Source organism: Amblyomma americanum, chromosome 6, assembly GCF_052857255.1.
Source record: "Amblyomma americanum isolate KBUSLIRL-KWMA chromosome 6, ASM5285725v1, whole genome shotgun sequence".
In the NCBI taxonomy this organism is placed as follows: domain Eukaryota; kingdom Metazoa; phylum Arthropoda; class Arachnida; order Ixodida; family Ixodidae; genus Amblyomma; species Amblyomma americanum.
In genome coordinates, this window is record NC_135502.1 from 157255577 (window position 1) to 157275978 (window position 20402).

Genomic DNA, 20402 nt, shown 5'->3' on the forward strand with positions numbered 1-20402 from the left:
GGACATCCCGGTCTCCATAACAGCACATCGATCACTTAACACTGTCTGCGGCGTCATCTGAAAATGGCTTCATACACCTCACTGAAAATGAAATGCTTGAAGGATTGTTCTACCAATTTGTCACAGATGTACACAGAATCAAAATCCAGAAAGACAAGAAAGAAATAGATACAAAAGACTTGGTTCTAATATTCAACACAAGTACACTACCTGAAACCATCGAAATAAGATACCTAAAAGTAAATGTCACGAAATATATTCCGAATCCACGAAGATTCTTCAATTGTCAAAGGTATGACCAAGGCTTACAGATCTGCTGCGTCCACAAAACTTGCGCAAAATGCGCACTGAAGGATCACGTTTCAGAGGAATGTCACGCAGCCCTGCGCTGCGCAAACTGTGAACGAGACCATGCTGCATACTCCAGGGCGTGTCCGTCTTGAAGGAAAAGGAGATAATCATCATAAAGACCAAAGAAAACATTTCATTTATAGAAGAGAGAAGACGATTTGCCCTCACCAACCAATTCTCCTTCACAGCGAAATCCAGCTTCGCAGATGTGGTGCGCAGGGACGCAGCACCAAACAGCCTTTTGGCACCTGCCGAGGCGGCTTCTACCGAGCCGTTGGCAGGGCATCCACGCCGCAGGCAGGGAGAGCGAAGGCTGCTCTGCAACCCTTAAAGCAGGGAGCGCCGATCCATGGGTCGTCATCTCGCGCGACTTCCCCCCCGTCGGGGGAGGTCTGAAACTCAAACACCCGCGGTGAAACCGCGGTCCCGCAGCTCCTCTCAAGAGGTGATGGAGACAACTCCTCCCTCACCCCCGCTGCAGCGGCGGAAAGGCTCTCTTGAGCCCATAAAAAGGAATAAAGTCCCTATAACAAGTCCAAAAGACCAACAAACCTAGTTTCTAAAACTTATCCTTAACTAGTCTACAATCATGGCATTTCTAGTTCACTGGAACTATCGTGGATTTTTTACAACTACACTGACGTAACAGATATTTTGAATTCATTCTCCCCGGTAGCACTCTGTCTCCAGGAGACTAACCTAGGACCACAAAAAAAACATTCTTGAAAATATCAAATCTTTCGATCCTCTGCAACATTGTCTGCCTCCTGAACAGAGGCAAATACACTTACTGTTCTCTAAGCAGTGGGAAAATGAGCTGCCTAAATTTATCTTTTTGTTCGCAAAGTGTTTTTACCAATTTTAAGTGGAATGTTCTTCACAACATGTATGGGAGTGATTTCCTTCCTTTCATAATAAGCCTCTCATCCTGCCCTACAGTCATCCCCTCCAAAACACAGCGTTGGAGGTTATATTTAGCTTATAGAGAATTGCTTAGAGGACAGGCCAGCTTATAGAATATTTCTTTCAAAAATCTCGGCGTAGACACAATAAATGACGCATTCACATCATTCATCCTTGCTGCCGCACAGTTATCAATCCCGAAATCATCAGGAATGGTCCGTCAGAGCCACAAAGTGTGGAACACACGTGAATGCAAGGAAGCAAAAAAACGGCTAAATAAAGCGTGGGGTATCTTTCGCCGATTTCGCAGGTATCTTTCGCACACGAGAACCTTATCCATTTCAAAAAGGTCTGAACACAAGCACGTTATATTCGACGCAATGCCGAAAAAACATCCTGGAGAGCTCATGTGTCTTCTATAAATAGTTCAACCCCATCGAAGAAAATCTGGGAGCAAGTTGGAAAATAAATGGTAGCTACTAAGCCTTCACAGTCCTTTTTTGACAACACCCGGTGCACAAACAAATATGGGAGAACAGACAGACATATTGGAGGAGCACTTTGCTGCAGTTTCAAGATCATCACACAATAGCCAATCATTTTTGAAATACAAAAGCACGGCCGAAAAACACAGGCTCACAACAAGTGGATGGGTAAATGAAAAATACAATTGTCTAATTACGCTCCAAAAATAAACAATTGTATACCGGCAAAAAAACTGAATCAGGACACGACCAGATACATTAAAGAATTCTTGCCTATCTTTCCTAGCCTGCCATAGAGGCACTCTTGAATTTTTTTAACAAAACATTCACAGAAGGAAAAATACCTAAGGAGTGGAAGTAAGCCGTCATAGTGCCACTCCTGAAACCTGGGAAACCACCTACTTCCCCAAGTAGCTATAGGCCGATAGCCCTCACAAGCTCTCTCGCAAAATCTTTTGAAAGTGTCATTATATAAGATTAATATTTGTCTTTGAATCTCGTGAACTTCTTGATGTCCATCAATACGGTTATAAAAAGGAATGCTGAACGACAGACCATTTAGTTCGCCTCAAAAACACAATAAGAGAAGCTTTAGTACACAAAAAGCATGCTCTTGGGCTTTTCTTTGATATGAAAAAAGCGTATGATACAACCTGGAGGTTTGGGATCCTCCCCGAAGTTGGGGTTCTAGGTATCCGTGGCAGAATGTTGAACTCCATAAATGACTTTCCTTCCGACCGCTCATTTCAAGTACGCCTGGGATCAACCTTTTCCAGGAACATTGTTCAAGAGAACTGCGTTCCTTACGTGTGTATTTTAAGCACAAAACTGTTTATTGTAAAGATGAATTCCATAAAGAAAATAATCCAAAGTTCATAACGTACTCAGTCTATGTCGACGACCTTCAAATAGCTTGCACATCATCCAATGTAGCAACATGAAAGAGACTAACACAGTTAACAATAAACAAACTAGAGACATGGGCAGACAAAAATGGATTCCAGTTCTCCACACAAGATTGTGAGCGTGGTGTTCTCACTGAAACGAGGTCTACAATTCAACCCCAGCTTACATCTAAACAAAACCAAACTGCGTATAAAAAATGAAGTAAAAATTCTGGTCCTATTTGTGACAAAAAACGGACATGCCTACCACATATTAAAGCTCTAAAGAAGTCCTTGGACATACTTAAAGTACTTTCCCGGAAACACTAGGTTTCTGATAGGATATGCCTCTTACAAATTTATCGGTCTGTTCGCTCTGCCTTAGATTACGGATGTATAGTTTATGGGTCAGCAAGACCATCGCATCTTAAAAGACTGGATCCAGTACATAAATTAGGTTTGCGTCTTTCCACTCTTGCGTATAGGACGTCACCCATAAACAGTCTGTATGTAGAAACTTACGAAGCGTCACCCACAGACAGAAGAACGATGCTAACGTGTTCATACATACTAAAGATCCATTCACTTCCTAAACATATCTGTCATCAAATAGCAACAAAGTGCCCATCTAGAACACTCTTTAACAACAGACCACACACTAATAGGGCACTATGCTTGTGTTTTGAAGAATGTGCCAAAACCTCGGCTGAATGGACACATTAGCTGACGTTGCTCAAAGACGCGGTCCGCTGCATCCAGTATCATTTTCCCACAATCTGCGATTTTACTTTTACACAGTTCTGTAAAAAACAAACCACACAGAAACATATTCTCCGATAATTTCTTGCAGATGAGAAAAATACAGTACCTTCAGAGGTTTTTACACAGATGGCTTAAAAACAGATGTATATGTTTAGAGTGTAGTGGTAGAAGGGAATTGCAATCAGATAGTAAGGCTTCCACAGTACGCATCAATCTTTACTGCCGAATGTTACGCCGTCTATGCAGTTATTAAACAAATTGTAAAGGAGAACCTCAAAAACAGTGTTATTTACACCGCCTCGCTATGTTTACTTAGAGCTCTCCACTCAAGAAATGCAGTCTCTCCTATACATGGTGATATCATAAAAACATAGTAATAGCCACAGCTAAAGGACAAAACCTGAAACTCTGCTGGGTACGAAGCCATATCGGAATTAAAGGTAAAGAGAGCAGACATGCGCTGCTAAAGTGCGTTACAAGCAAATAATAAAAGTAAATATTCCGTTAAAAGATTGTATTAACTTAATACATCCTAACATAAGTCAGAAATGGCAGTCCGCGTGGAAATACGAAGTAGAAAACAAACTACGCATTGTCAAACCAGTTATAAGTGAATGGAAGTCCTGCATCCACCGAGAACGTTTAAGGAAGTGATTATCTGCCGTCTTCGTATAGGACACACGCACCTCACACACAATTTTTTACTGACAAAACAAGATCAATCTGTTTGCGAAGAATGCGGAGACGAAGTTACGATTAACCACATTTTGTTTTCTTGCGCGAGACTAGAAAAACTAAAAATCAGTACTTTACTAAATTCTATACCGAATACATTGCTTTTCATCCTGCACTGCTTTTAGGAGCTGATACAATTATTGATATATCATGTGTTTTTAGCTTTCTTAAATAAACCGGACTTCTCAAGAGGCTCTAAAATATTTTACCCACTGATCTGTTTGTATATTAGTACATTTCAACCACTTTCTGATTCCAGAGAAAAGGGCTGAGGTTGCTTTTGTTTTGATTGGTTGAGAGCCTCCAGTCCTTGCCCAGCAAATTACGGCTGATGAGGTTACCCGAACTCCTTTGCAACTTTTAATGTGAGCCATTTATAAATCTTGTTTTTGCTCTTAATACTAGGTAGAAGGAAATACATTTTCAAGCTTTCCACACCTCCATAATTTTTTATCTTTGTGAAAATCTGCAGAAAAAAATTTCTTATACCTTGAGCTTCGCGCATGATAGCCTTAGGTGCTTATGCGCCATTAAACCCAACACAACAGAACACAAAAAGGCTTCCCGACACTCCTGGTCCACTTGTGCATGAAGCATTTTCTTAGCTGTTAATGTACTGCACTAAAGCTGCAACGTGCTTCCACTGTCCACCTGGCCCTGCCTTAAAAGAGCACTTGTCACTGTACAGTGCGAATTCGGTAACTGACGCCTGCCAACAAAATAATAATGAACCGCTGTTAAAAATGTGTATAACTCTTATTGTCATCACAAGCTGCCAGTATGCAAGAATCATCAGGTAAAAGTGATCAAAAAAATTCTTTGTGCAATCAGCTAAAGTGTGATATTTTAAAATAATTCAGGCCCTGTTATTTCATATAGCAAGTTTGCTGAAGCAGTACCTAATTTTGTGGAACACGTGCAATTCCCAAAAGCTTGCAGACAAGCAGATAGTGAAAGCTGCAATTAAATCTTCCTTGCATAACCACAATGACCCAATAATTTTTTTAATGTGTGAATATAGCATCAACAAGAAATAACCCTTTGTACACACATTAGGTCCAGTGTGGCATTAAGGTCTTTAATATGCATATTATGACGTGATTTAGTGAATGCTATAAATGAAGAAAAAATGTTCATTAACGACCACCATCAATCCGCGTATCTTCACCGGAAGAAGGTAAAAGAGGCAAGGAGAGCGTCGACTTGGGTGGTAGACTCGACTTGGAGCAGCAATGGAAATTTCCGTAAAGGCGCGGACACCAGTAAACGGAGCACGTTGTTCTTTTCTGCATATCTCGATGCAGAAAGAATGAGCAGTCGCGGTAATGCATGCACAGCAGCGCAGCCGACATAACTGCACCAGCGTATGCACAGCGCCTTCCGTTCTTGCCTCCCAAAGGAATGGCAGGAGTTATATTAATTGTGATAGCGCGATAGGCTGGTTCTGCGCCTCATGTATTCCGGTCGCCAACGCAAATCAGTGCGTCAGTGAAGCGATGGTTTGAGGACCGTATACATATGCTGGATGATGGTGCGCTCGGTCGATTTGAGACGCGCGATTTGTATGTGCTCATGAGACTCGTGCAGTGCGGGAGCTGTGTTTAAAAAAAGGGGCCTTGTTGATGCGATTACTTTATATACAAGGAGGCTACTCATCACAAGCTCCACTTCGTAGATGGGCTTCGTTACGCTTGCCTGCGCCACGCACTTCGCGCGTATGGAGACTGGATTGTCCCAAACGGCTACGACGTCGTGGGTATGCCCGCTCTCATACAAATCCCGGCCCTTTATCTTGCTGTCTCCACAAAAAATGTTAGTCGGTGTCCCGAACAACAGAGAAATCACATCTGCGAACTTCAGCCATTCTCGCCGTAGCAACGGCAGGAGCCCAACCGGACTCCCAGAAGATGGGCCGTAAACGGCCACTTGGCGGCTTTCAGTGGCGCCTCTATGGGCGGTGCACGGGGCGTATAGGTAGGGTCCAGTCGGTCAAGGCCTATGCGGCGCCGATCGACAGTCGCCGGATTGTTTGGTATACAGATGCCGTGCGATGGACTGTCATGCTACACTGACGCCGATGCCAGCACGACCAATGACCGCATATCGTTGTAGTGTAAAGTATGAGCTTAGCGGGAACCGGAAGAGAGCGGATCCCAGTTGGCGTGACATTCCCTGAACTTAGAAATATGAAACCTTAGTGAACCTCATTCTAGCCACTGTGACTCAAACGACGTGTGCACGCCAGAAGATGTGCTTTCAATTGGTGTCTGTACACAAAACCCAGCGGCGAGGGAAGTGACATAGCCTTGCGAATGTTTCATTCCCGGTGAGGCAATGGTCTGAAAAACTTCGCTTGTGTCTACCTTATGGGCATTGAAAAAGCGAAACGAGCGGCTGCGTTTCATATCCTCACCCTTTGGTTGTAATCAGTGGTGAACTTTTGCCAGATTCTTAAATTTCTGTCAGCGGCGGTCAGCCGGTCCCTTTTGTTACCAGGTCTAGCGAGTCCGCAGGGTCCGTGTTTGAAATTTCGGTGATTGCGGAGAGCGAACTGACAAGTTTTAGTACACGCAAATAGCCTTAGAGTGTAGCTTAGTCTATATCTGCCTTTATTTATGCATTCTGTAAAAAAGTTTGCTCTAATAAACCTTCATTTTCAAAAAAGCCACAACTGCTTACATCGCAGGACGTGCGTAAAATAAAGGAGACGTGCCGATGTGAACTGGTCTGCAGAGCATATGCTGAGGACAGTCGACCTCATCTGTGGACCACAAATTTGTCTGTTTTAATTATTGTGAATTGCCTCTGAATGTATTTTTAGATAAATGTATTAAAAAACAAATATTGGTGACATTGAAGGAAGCAGATACAATTAGCAGAAGCGCCAGTCCTACACGAACCATTTCCCAAGCAGGTGATAGCATCCTTATCTCTTATTGCATTGTTATCGTAGTGTGTAAACAAGTAAAACTACAAGTTATGGGCAAGAGCAGATATTTGAGATATGAAGAGCTCACCTTGTGTGTTATGCCAAGCAAACGAGCAGTACTGTTTGTGCACAGCAATGCAAACAACCTGAGCGTGGGACTGCATCTGTCGCAATCGTCGCATTCCTAAGAGAGTTTGCATGCACGCAGTCAATGCTAAATGATATACTATTTACCTTGAAGCACTCATTTAGACGGTGGCGACTCGGTGCAGGCAGCGGAACATTCGAGACGGTTTGGCTTTTCCAGCAGGCTGGTTCTGCAAAAAGGGTTCTACGTGTCGAAGAAATTATATGCTTGACTGACACATGCATGCAGCTTGGAAGCTGTCGCATTCGGCACTTTTGTGTGCTCCTTTCATGCTGCAAGCTTACTTTAGTACTGGCTTGTTGTAATTTGAGTAGAATTATCAAGCCAACAAATAGCGGTCAAGAACTTGGTAGCCAGCGATAGAATTGCACCACCATGCCCTTCCGCCGTATATTAGCGAAGGTATGCACGGCACGTGCCGCTTACCACAAAGGGAGCACTTGAATGCTCAAAAGAGACCACACTCTTAATTTACGAATAACAGGCCACTGAAGGGAAAAAATTAAGCAGGGCCCATATTTCTGTTTTTTTAACGATCAGAAAACTTTCCCCACGAGCAATTCCGCTTTCTCAAAGACCACTAAGCTCGCATATTAAGGCTTCATGAAAGAAAACACGGGAAATGCAGTATAAGTCGGTAAGCTAAAAAAAATCAACTTTTCGAGCGACTGCCATACACAGTGTGCATGCAAGCATGCTGCCAGCAGCAAACAGCAGACGACGCAGGACAAGTATGCTCTCGTGGTCAGCAACCAATGGTTGCTAGATCAGCAATCATTTTGCTATAGAGTTCAAACTCGATATAAAGAAAATGCGGTTTTATGAAGTTCAACTTTTACGAACAGAGAAATTTTCATTCCCGGGCAAGTACTCACAGTGTTCAATAGTCTCGTGAATCCGAAGTAACGAAGCAATCAGTAAACCCAATTTAAAAATGTTTTTCCAGAAGAAATGACTAAAAGAAGGAGTGTTTTCGTCTTTTTTTCGCCCACAATGTTTCACAGCTTGTTAGCAGCGCGCCAGCAGTAACGTCTAGGTGTCCAAGTAATGGCCATGGTTTTGTTTTGACAGTGCAGTAAGCTGCCTCCTGCTGGTAGCAATGGATTCAGTAATCGGCGGCACTTTCCACTTTGGATTCGATTCCATTTTACGAGATGTCACTTTCATGCACAAGCCATTCTGCCGCCATCGGAGACTCCATATGCGCAGGGGTGGACTATCCGTAAAAGTGATGCCACGGTAGCTTTCGGGTACCGCTGCGTTACTATTTTAGATTTCTATGTGCGGAAAGATGCCTTCCTCTATTTTGCACATTTCTCAATTTATTGAAAAAATGCGTTTTAAAATCTCGAGCACACAAAATCAACTGACACTTTTGTAAAGTTTAGTATAACGTGTTGAGAATTTAATACAATTAGCAGGGTGCACAGGAAAATATGCTGTCATGGCTCCTTTAAGGAATGAAAATTACAATAAGAAAAAAACACTTTGAACAGCGGACGTAGTGGGACGAATAAATGAAATTTGAACAAAACAGCTGAGACATAGTGTCTTAAATTATGGTCTTCGTGTCTTAAAAGTGAGCCACCTATACTATTTTAAAGACTCCCTTCTTAATATTTTCATTTTGCTGCTAATGTCTTAGTTGCTTTGTTTGCATTTAATTTCTTGGTAATAGCACAGAATACTGCCTTGAGCCAGAAATATGTGTTCACCTGAAAAGCAACAAGATAATTGCAGAATATCTGGAATCTAGATCTAAGTTAAATATCCCACCGTGCCTAATACCACTAGTCAAATATTGAAAATAGTGGCTCTCGTCTTGAATTAAAAGCTGTCTGAAGGTTCCGCTATGTGCAAGTCATTCATTTGTCGTTCTTTAGTATGCTGAGTTCTAATAGCAAAATGTGGAATAGACTCCCTAGCATGTGCGCATTTTATTTGAAGATGGGGAGGGAGTAGTGATGAAATACTATACTGCGATATAAGGAGGCCACAGCAGGTAGTAACTACTAGGAAAAGAGTAGTGTACAATTAACCTACATGTATATGCATGTGTGTACCAGCTGTTTATGTGGTTACGCTTACCAAATTTTTCCGCGCATCAAAGAATGTATGGAAGAGCGGAGCAGTGCGCAGGGTCATCTGCCAGTCCAGTTCGTCAAAGCCGCAGGCAGTGGATGTTTTCGACGATGCGACTCTGGACGAGGATGGTCATCGCAGCGCACCAGAAAGGAGGCCGCGAGAATCCATGCGTTTCAAGCAGCCAATATAGAGTGCACTTGCCAAGGAAGCAGACCTATAGTTTTGGTGTTTTTTAATAACAGCCCCTTTCTGCTCTGCCAAACAGTGCATAGAATGCATGATGATAACTCGACCACCTGCTTGAATATCTCTTTTTCAGTCTTAGGTATTTTTTATTCAGTATAAGCGATGCTTGTAGCTATCCAAGCCTCTGGGAGGCACATTGCGCACCTGTATATCTGTAGACACTAAGCCGATGTCTCCCGACACAAGAAAGGTATAGTAGATATTTTTGAAGGTCATTGTGAAATAAACGTAATGATTGAGAATCGATTAGAAAGTAAACAAACACAACATAATTCAGTCGGATGGGTGCGAGCTTATGAGCCTCGAATTTTATGTTCGGTGTTCTACCAACTGATCTATGGTGCCAGCATTTTAATGTTCTTTCGAAGGTAATTGTTGCGTAAAACCTAACCTTGAGATGTTTACCAGCACCACCCTTGTCCATAGCGCTGGATGTACTTTGTCCGGTGTAACAGCGAATGAAATGTGATCCAACGGAAGAGTGAGGTTTGTGTTATCACCCTCTTAAGCTACCTGTGGGATTAATGCTGCCGGAAATTTAGGGGACACTAGAGCACTGCCTGTAAGGGTATGACAGACAGCGATAACGGTTCCCACCTGCGGCTCTCCTGGATACTGGTCAACAAACACGGAGTTTGCTACTCGTTTAATCACTAATTAGTCTTTTAGTTTTTGCCATTATTATCTCACACATGCTCATTCACTACAGTAGTGGGCTGCCCTGTTATGTGGAAGACCAGCTGACATAGCACCTATAAAGCCTCGTTTTATCTGAGAGACACTAACAAGCCAGTCTGGACTCTGAGTACCTTGTTTTATTCAGGATGAAAAGGTTCCAGTGGGTTCGATTTCCATCGCACTCTCCCATCTCGAAGTTTGCCTGGAAAAGTCCGAGTTGGCAGCACCTGCCATGTATTGTGGCCGCTTGAGGACGCGCAAGCTGCCGCCCAGTCAATCCTGGCCATATCAAATGTAAACGACCACCTGCTCTAGCCATGGCTATCATTTTTCTTTGAAAAACATCAAGGAATCGCAGCGCTAGCAGACAAGGACACAGGGAGGACACAAACACACACTTGCGCTGAACTGTCAACTTTATTTTTAACTTGTCTGATCCGTGCCTTATATGTAACAGAAAGGCATTAACACGCAAGCGCATGTACTGCACAGATATGACGGGGGCAGTCTAAGTCACGTTTTGATAGTGTATACAGAGAGAGTTCGATCCCAAGGAGAAAAACTGGCATGAAAGAACGCAAGGCAGTCAAGGCTAGGTCAAGAATTTCCAAACGCGAACGCACCAAAAAAGGTAACAAAGAAAAAGCCAGGCGTAAACATAAGTGGAAAAAAGGAGTCATTAAAAACAGGCGAAGAATCGGTATAAAATCAAGTAAAAAAGGCATTGATGGGAGAACAATTAACACTTAAAATATCCATGCAAAAAAAAACGTATAACAAGGGTGAAGGCTAAAAAAGTTAACACTGCCAAAAATAAAAGAGGCTACAAATAAAACAGTAAAAAAACGAAACAAACACACACACACACACACACGCACACACACGCATGCACGCACGCACACACGCGCACGTACACACACACACACACGCACGCACGCACGCGCGCACACACACACACACACACACACACACACGCACACGCGCACACGGAAACACACAGTATTTTCTGGAGAATGGAGCCTCTAACACTTTCGCGTTAATAAAGCCACTTGTTCTAATAAAGGACCTAGATTCTGACAGCGTTGCTGCCATGGGTAGTTCAAAAGGGTTATCGCACAAGTTCGACTCCTGTCGGATCATGTTCCATGTGACACTTGCTACAGAACATACTATGTCGGTCACTATGGACAAGGATGGTGATAGTGAACGTATGAAGGATAGGTTACATGCAGCAAATACCTACGAAAGAAGCTTGAACAGCTGTCGTCTTAGGAGATTTGGTAGAGCACCGAACATGATATTTTGCGCTCGCAGGTTTGCATCACTCCTTCTTTCTAATCAATTTTCTCAGTGATTACATTATTATTTTACATTTATTAGGATAAATATTTCCCTATGATTTCATTCATGTCAATAGCTGTAGGCTCCTTTCATAGTGCAAGGTACTGCCGTCTGAGAATGTCACGATGTTTCACTGCCAGTTTAAATGCACCAGAAATTCATAATTTCTAACCAGAGTGGCTCGAATAGAGACACATCATGTTTTAAATAGGTTCAATTTTGGCCTAAAATTTCTTATACCTAACAATCGTGCTAAAATACGGAAGCAAATTCCTGCAAACAAGTCTGCAAATAAACCGGAGCAAAAAGCGCTGTAAGGTGGACAACTATAAGGTGGAATAAGGCAAAATTTTGAATTAAAGGCTTGGTATAAGCATGCGAAGTGTCGCTCTTTGCTGTGTGCTCGAGAGCATAAATGAACACTTGAATGGGGATGCTGGTTCCACACAGATTTATTTTGCGAAACAATACAATGTTTTCTTGGTGGCACTGAGCAGTATTTGAGAGCAAAATATTCTCCACAAAATCAATAATATCTAGAGCTTTCTCCTCATCAGGCCACAGGTACTTTCTGTAGGTAAGTCTTCAATTTCCTGGATGCGTCGGCGGCTTCTGCAGTTTTTAAAGCTCACTCTTTCCTTTCCGGTTCGCTTTCATATTCCGTACTTGCATCGTCTGCAAGAATCGGCTCGTCAGCGATATTTTTGTCGATCGGTTCGGATGCCACTGCCGAGGTGTCATGAGCAGAGACTAAGTCCTCAAACGTAACATTCAGAGTCGCCAGTTGACTTGAAGACGTGGCGATCATTCTTCATGTCTTCTTTGGAACGGATGTCAATGGATGTCTTTAATCTTCTGCCTTGCGTTCACAATATTCGGATGAGTGCTAGATGCAGCACTTAAGTCCGCGGTAATGTCCCAGTTTGCGCTCACTGTAGACTACCAAAAAGTCTTGACTCAACTGCAACTACTTTGTGCTTCTGCGCTGCCATTTTGCGCAACGGAGTTGATGAAGTCTTGGAGTGCAGCCCACTTGCGCGCAGGTCTGCACCTGTGGCGGGGGCGTGCAACATGATGAGCCGATGCTTTGATGACATGCCAGTCATGCGTCTGTCAGCTTGATGCTAGTTCGTACTGCCCCTAATTGGTGCGGCATGTGAACAAACGATCGATTCATACACTACTACTTTGGACTATTCAAATGATCAAAATATTGCATTTCTTGAAGTGTTCACGTCTCTGTGCATTTTGAGCCATGCTAATAGGAAAACTGCTCCATTATAACGAATCGAGTGTCAAATTTTAAACTCTTCATTTCATTATACTAATAGAACTCATGCTGAAAAAAAGCATGAACTAACCAAACTTTTCTCTTACTTTGTTGTAACTGTTAATTCGCTTTATACGTGTTCGCTATAACGACGTTCAACTATAGTGAAAGTGCGAATGAAAAAGCAAATGCTGTCTGAAATTTAGTCAGAATTTTGAATGTTCCCATCCCGACCTTGCTGATCGCCGGAGACCCAGCACCAGTTAAGTAATACCTCTAATTGTCGATCTTTAAGTCTTGCTTGCTTGCCAAAAATGACAGTAGCAGAAAAGTTGTATGCTGAATATATGAATAAATTTCGTAATATATCGTTCAACTGATTTTGCAGGTCGACAAGATATGAACACCCTACGCTCGCCACAACGTGAGTGGGCCGCATTCAATTTTCTATAGTGCTGTTTCATTTTCAGACAACTCTCAAGATTGTGATGACAGCTGTAAGTGGCAGCATGGTATGGCGTGTTGTTTCCTATGACATCGCCTCTAGTCGTGGCACTACAGTTCTAGAGAATTTCCATAAACTGTGGATATGGGGGCGATTTGTCAGTCCCGCAAATTTAAAAATTCTGGGTTTAAAAAAAACTGATTGGCACATTCACTCCTAGGACCGGGAGTGTGAGGCTGCAACATGTAACGCTACCATCAAGGGCAGTGACTGTACTAACTGCTGTTCAGGCCCCACAATATTTCTGAATTTTAATGCGAAAGTGTTAATGATCTCTTGTCACAAAAAACTCGGCAGTGGCGTTAGCCGTGGGGGGAATGTCCTGATAGAATGATAGAACAGAGAAATAAAAAATCAGAAAAAACTCGGGAATGTTCCTATACACCAAATTTCTCTGACAAGTTCCTGTAAACAAAGGTTAGTAACTGAGCTGAAGTAAAAATTGGGTGAATTTTTATGGTAGTGTGAATTGAACCGTGGACCGTCAGACTGTGAGGTAGGCACGCTACCCACAGGCCACGATGCTGTCTTTTTTCTCTATAGCCTGTTTTGACAGTTTACTGCAGGTCACAAACACATTATGTTTGCAGTGCACTCTCAAAATCAGAATCGGACATGCGTTTCCCTCATATCCGAATCTTCTAACCTTTTTAGGATACACAGCTGCTCCATCAAGCTTAGAAGCTTGTTGGGTTCAAGCTGGATAAGGGTAGACCTAGTGAATGTGTGATGCGTGCGAATGGGACACAGTAATGCAGTCATGTTCTACTCCTTTTTTTCCGAAAACTTTCGACAGCTTGTACTCTGTACTGCAGGAACTTGTGCATTCATCTTGGAGATACTGACCATTTAAAAATGGCACTGAATTAAAAAAAAATTACTGCTGTGCTGTGCAATAAATGTGGTGTATACCAAATTTTGATTCGTTTAGCCATACCAAAGCACTGAGTGGGATATGGGACGTCTTTTTTTAATCAGGGATTTTGAACATTGCTTCAACAATCGGATAGTGCAGCTCCTGATGAAGATCAGAGCTTACACCAAAAAGCTCAAAGGAATTCACGCAGTTTCTCTGCAGCATTCTCTCGGAGAAGAGGTGGTCCAATTGAGTTTCATGGAATATGTTGACGAACTTGAAAAAAGCCTTTAAGACCTTGACCGAAGGGCTCTTCTGGTGACCCAGGCTTTAGAGTGGCTCTTCTATAAGGTTTTCCCATTGCACGTTTCTCTCATGAGATTCGCCAACACGGAGATTCTGCGATTAGCGTTGTATCTGTCAGCACTGTTTTCACTGGTTATTTAAATGTGTGTGGTTACTTAGCTATCGAGTTCTTGTGGTGAAAAGACAAGCTCAGAATCACCTTGCGTGCACCTTTAAGCCAAAGCTTGGTGGTAAACATAGGTACAGCACTCTAAAAGGCTGCGGTGCAAAATATGTAGCTTTTCCTCTGAGGCTCGTGAATTGGATGTCATGGCACGGGACTAGCGTAGACAGTAAAAGCCCTGCTGTGAAAGGACTCCACACAGACGGACGCAACATTCCCCCTCCACTCCCTGAGTAGCATGCATAAAATTGCTGATTTTTGATATCGCCAGGTTGGCGGTTATATAATATGTTCGTGCTGAAGTTCATGGCTGCTTCAGGTAACGAAAATTGAAATTACCTGCCTAGAAAATTGAACTTTAACAGCAACCTGGATGCATAAAAATATGGAGTGCAAGATAGCTGCATTTGTTTTGCTCTCACTCATTGGCATTTTTTGGAAGTTGTAGCATAGTCTGCATCCTTTAGCTGTATTATTTTTAACTTTGTAACTCTTTTATCAAAGCCTTGCAGTGGCATGTGCAGTTTGCTTGCATGAAATTTGGTGAAATCATTCTTGGGTTTCTGAAACAGTTCAAAAATATTCGGGGGGGGGGGGGGGTAATAGGGCATGCTTTGGCGAGTCCCACTGCGCGCGAACGCCCGGTGACGTGGGTTGCGGAGCAAAAACGCGAATTTTTGAAAATATCCTGAAAATTACGAGCTTGCTCTCGAGGACTTGTACGTGGCATGCACGCTCAGGTTCATTTCTACTGCAGAATTAACATACGTGATGGCCACTTTCTGAATCCCCTTTTTTGCAACCCCTTTAGCCAAAATTTGTGCTTTTTATTGTTCCATCGTTGCTCATATCTAGGCCACCTTCGATTCCAAGGGGATACTTTAGAGTTAGAGGCCAGAAAAAATAAATTGGCAAAAATGCAAATCAAAGTGCAGTTGAGAGGGTCGCACGCAAGAAATCTGACAGTGACATTTGTTAGCTAATATTGTCTAGCATTTGCCCAGCCTCCTTCTAGCTGGGCCAGTTTTCCGAGCAGGCCTTGCATTGGAACAGCCACATTTTTTATTAGCTTTGAAAGTTTTTATAAACTTTCAGTTGTGTTCTTCCTTTCTGGTCGAGGTAGGCCTGTCAGCTGTTATACATGAAAAACAAATGTTCCTCTAAGCATGATGACAAAATGAACCTGATTAGGAGTAAGCTATTGGCGCGAAGCCTTCTACGTAGACTGAGGTGACCTGTGGCATGTCACATTATCAATGAAAACCATGCCAGCGATACACTAACTCGTAGAAACTTTCCATGCGATGTGGTGCTGGCGCCAGCCAAATTCTGCAGCGGCACCCAACTTGTCGCTTGCCTAATGTTCATATAAAAAGTACCCTTTTCTATATCTAGTTCCACCTTGGAATCCTGAAAATGTACGAATGGGCTGCTAACTACATATGCATCACAGAAAATGTTCTGCACTCACTGATCACCTGTGTACTCCAAAAATATGGCATTGGTTGTGTAGAAATTGCTAATAGCAAAATACTTAAAATGTTAACATTTTCTGGTTCAGAGATGTCGTATGGCTGAATAGTCTTCTGGATGCATGATCAGCAGCCACTTAAGAATCTAGAATAGCACATTCATATAGCCTCATCTTTTATTAGTAATCAATGTATTATATAAGCCTGCATTAATTTGGCGTACAAAATTGGACGCATTAAGGGCAATATTGTTCTTTTTTGTCATCAGTAAAAATTTTGTGGGACTGTTTGATATGTTGATACCTGTCAGATGTAAAACATAATTCAATGTTGCAAATATTGAATTTAAATTGAAAGTTTTTCCACCAGTTGACCCAAGTTTGACATTATTACAATGAAAATGTGCCATGATCAGTACATTAAAGTCGCAGTGTGACATAGCATGTGGAATATGCTGTAAAGAATTGGTTGGTGGTGCTTCCTGCTATGTAATTAGTGAGAAGCAATAATGCTTGTAGTTTTATTTCTGCCCGTTTTTAGCATACAACGGCTGTTTTCAGTGGGATTGAATTTTTTGTTTTAGCATGCATTATTTATTCCAACAGGTTAACAGTAGTATTCCCTAGGTAAAGTAGTGTCATTACAGAAAACTGGAATTACATTCTTTCACAGGCTATGCAGAGCAGATACATATGCATCGGTGCTATGTGACTAGTTGAGTACTCTTGTTCGAAATAAAATGTCTGTTGCAGGTTTTAATATAAAAGTGCATATTTGCGAGCAGAAACATTTATTTACTGATTTCAGCTCATTGTTTATCAGCATTTGCTGAAATTTATTGTAACGATCACAAAAATGTGTCAATAATTCGGAAACGCAAATAGCGAGTAAAATGTGTTTTACTCGGTTTACTTCACGAAAATTGTAGTGCACATTCGATTGGAATAATGTTTTCAAGTTTCCGGGGTAGAAATAATTTGCCGTGGTTTTGAATAGAGCTTGCTGCAGTCTTTTTTCTTTTCTTTTGCTCTCTCAGAAAACAGTCCTTTTGTGAGTCGCTAGCGACACTGTGCTTACTCCATTTTGGTTTGCACATCTCACACGCCTTCAGAGATTTTCGCAAACTTCGTGCCTTCTTGTATTATTGCTAATACACTAAATGTGTTCTGCTGCTGTCTTTATGTTATTGCAAGGTTTGACCACATAGCAGAAAATTCATGTTTTTCAAATTCGTAATTATGAACTGTTTGATTACAGCTGCTGTGCAGCAGAGGGTGCCTGATTCGGATGTCGCCCGTGTCAACTACCGGATTGCAAACTTCTTGTGTGGCGCCAGGGTAACGGGACGGTGGTCCAAGGCCAGAATGAACTTGACGCGTGCACACCATCCTGACCACTGAGCTCTCCCTTTTGTGAAATAATGCAATAAAACGTGCAGCAAAACTAGTTGTGAATTTGATATACCATACTTCAGGTTTGCACTGCCATGCTAAGGCAAAGAAGCTGCAGATCTTGGTGCGTCTGCATAAGATGTCGCTGTGAATACATGGAATTATCTATAAATTCACCTGGTTCTGCATGAGTAATGTCTCTGCAGCCAGTGCTTTGTAGAGCTTATTAAATGGGTTGCCCACTTGGCCCAAACTGCGCTTCATCATGGCAGCCCAGTATGGTTGCTCTTATAAAGCCCAGTCCGGGCCAAATTGGGCTGCCCACTTGGGCACGCACGGATTCATCTAGGCAACCAACGGGGGCTGCCACTTTGGGCTTAACTGGGCTATATAATTGCATAAAAAAGGGATGTTCATTTTGGCCCAACAAGGACCCCACAACGGACTTGAAAATGAGTGGCCTACGTTGAGCCAGGTCGGGTTACTTTGGGGCAAACGAAATGGGCTGCCCATGTGGGCGGGGCTTGAGCCCCTCTGGGCAGGCCCAAGCAGTCTGCCCTTATTTGCCCTGAGGTGGGCTGCCCAAGCTGGTTCCCCTCTGGCTCCATTGGGGGAGCCCAAGTGGGCTGCCTATTGGGGCCCCTCATGGGCACGAGTTGCATATTCCACATGGGGCCCATATGGACTGCTCACATGGGACCGACAAGAGGCCCTAATTTGTAGCCCACTTTGTGCTACTTTGGACGTTAAAAGGGAAACCCGAGGGCTGTCGGGAAGAGTTTCCACTCATTACTTTGTGGTCGAAGCAGGTCTCCGTTAACACAATAATGTCGGCGTTTATAGTATCAAATTCAGAGGCTAGCTCAATGCGCTTGTTAAGGATGCTAAGTATGTTATAAAACAACACCTCTGTGTTTAAAAGACGTGTTCCACTTCCCCTCCCGTTTTCTTAGCTGGAATCATGTGATGACGCTCCACCGTAGCAAGCATCTATATTTTGGGGCGCCGCAGACTCAACTATGCTATCAATTACGGCTATGTTATGAAACGGCGCACCGCCGTGGAAAGCATCTGCTCATAGTTGGCATGGCAGTCTCAACTATGCTATCAGTGGAGGCACAATACGTGTATAATTTCACATTCTCTGTTATTTTATTGCAGCGCAATTGAAATCTAAGGCAGTCGGGGCGACCTTTCGCGAACTCAACAAGCTTAGTTCTGGCAGTACGCGTGGCGGAAAAAAATGTTCGAACACTGTAACCCGCTCATTTTAAGTTTATTACGTGTCGAAAGTACACGTCCTTTTAGTCTGAAGGTGTTGAACTTGACTATGAAAGGGCGGCATTTTGAGGGAGAATACTGGCAGGCGCAATATGTGGGGTCTATAGATAAGTCTTGTATGTAGTCTATGATGCCTGTTAGGGTTTCTTTCTGTGGTGTCATGCGAAGCGCGTGTGACGTCACATTGATAGCGCGTCTCTCGGCGCTACATAAGTGCTGCGTTCCGCGGGAATAGTGCATTGTCGGCCCGGTATGGGCGTGCCAATAAAGCGTCTACGTCGCTCGTTACCCTGGCTCTGCCTCATCGCTCTCAGCTACAACATACTGGCGACGAGCATGGGATCACAGTCCCGTCGGGTTGCAAGAGACCACTCGCAGCGGTCCCGGAGTGTGTTGCGAGGAGACTGGCAGAATGGCGATGAGTGGAACGTTCGATCAGTTCGTCGAGCACGGCGAAGATTTTGAGTCCTACATGGAGAGATTCGACCACTTCATAAATGCCTCGAAGGTGAGCGACGACTTGAAGATCTCGGTGTTCATAACGGCAATAGGGAAGAAAGCATACAAGGCGATAAACATTTTACTAGAACCGGAGAAGCCGGAAACAAGACATACGCACAGCTGGTGCAAACCATGCGAGCGCAGTATGTACCAAAACCCTCTGTAATTCCAGAGCGGTTCAAATTTACCCGCGTTTTCAGCAAGAAGGAGAAACACTGGCAGCGTTCGCGGTAGAGTTGAAACGGTTGGCGGCGTCTTGCGACTTCGGAACATTTCTGCACAATGCTGTTCGCACCCGTTTTGTGGCCGGGCTCTGTGACAAAAAAACGCAAGCGGATTTCCTGAAGGATGTTTAAAACTTCTGCTATATCGCGAGGAATATCGAGTTGGCCCTGCAAGGAAAGCCAGCATTTTCAGCCCAACGTGGGGAAAGGGATCGTCAGCGTTCTTCTCCGAAAGCGAGGCGCCAGAAAACGCTCACCGCGTAGTAGGGAAGAAACTGCTACGAGACCCGTTGGGCAAGGGTGACGAAATCGCTGGACTGTTTACGATGCGGCTCATAGTTTGAAGCGCCTACCTGGAAATTTCGGAAGTATGGTTGTCGGTTGTGTAACCTTGTTGGACGCTTAGCGAGAATATGCAGGGACAGAAATAGACTCTACGAACTCCACAGCTGACGACAGTGACACGTGTGAACTGGCGCTGCACAATATATATTCATTGGAAGGTCGCACCGAACATTACGAAATTTTTCTGAAGATTGAGCAGAAAAATGTTCGCATGCAGATTGATACGGAGGCGCCTGTAGCAGTTGTACCAGAAGCACTGTACAAGAAATACTGCTCACCCTACCCAAAGAACCATGCTGTCTAAAGCTGAAAATTTACGGAGGCACACCGTTGCCGGTAACAGGGAAGCTAACCGTTTCGGTAGGGCACAACGGCCAGCACAAGCAGCTTCCGTTAATGGTCGTGAAGACAAACGAGAATACCAACACTGTGCTTTTGGTACGTGACTGGCTGGCGGCGCTTAAGTTTGACTGGTCTAGTGTGCATGGGGTTCGCCTGGACAAAGTGTTAGCGTTGCTTGAAAAGTAGGCCGAGATTTTTT

General features: G+C 43.3%; 2 pseudogenes; one reads left to right on the top strand and one right to left on the bottom strand.

The window, feature by feature from the left end:
- The window catches only part of LOC144095580 (uncharacterized), a 35196-nt pseudogene extending 17419 nt beyond the window's left edge, over positions 1-17777 (bottom strand).
- A 1426-nt stretch (positions 17778-19203) lies between these two features.
- Positions 19204-19820, top strand: LOC144095581 (uncharacterized; annotated as a pseudogene).
- The last annotated feature ends 582 nt before the right edge of the window (positions 19821-20402 follow it).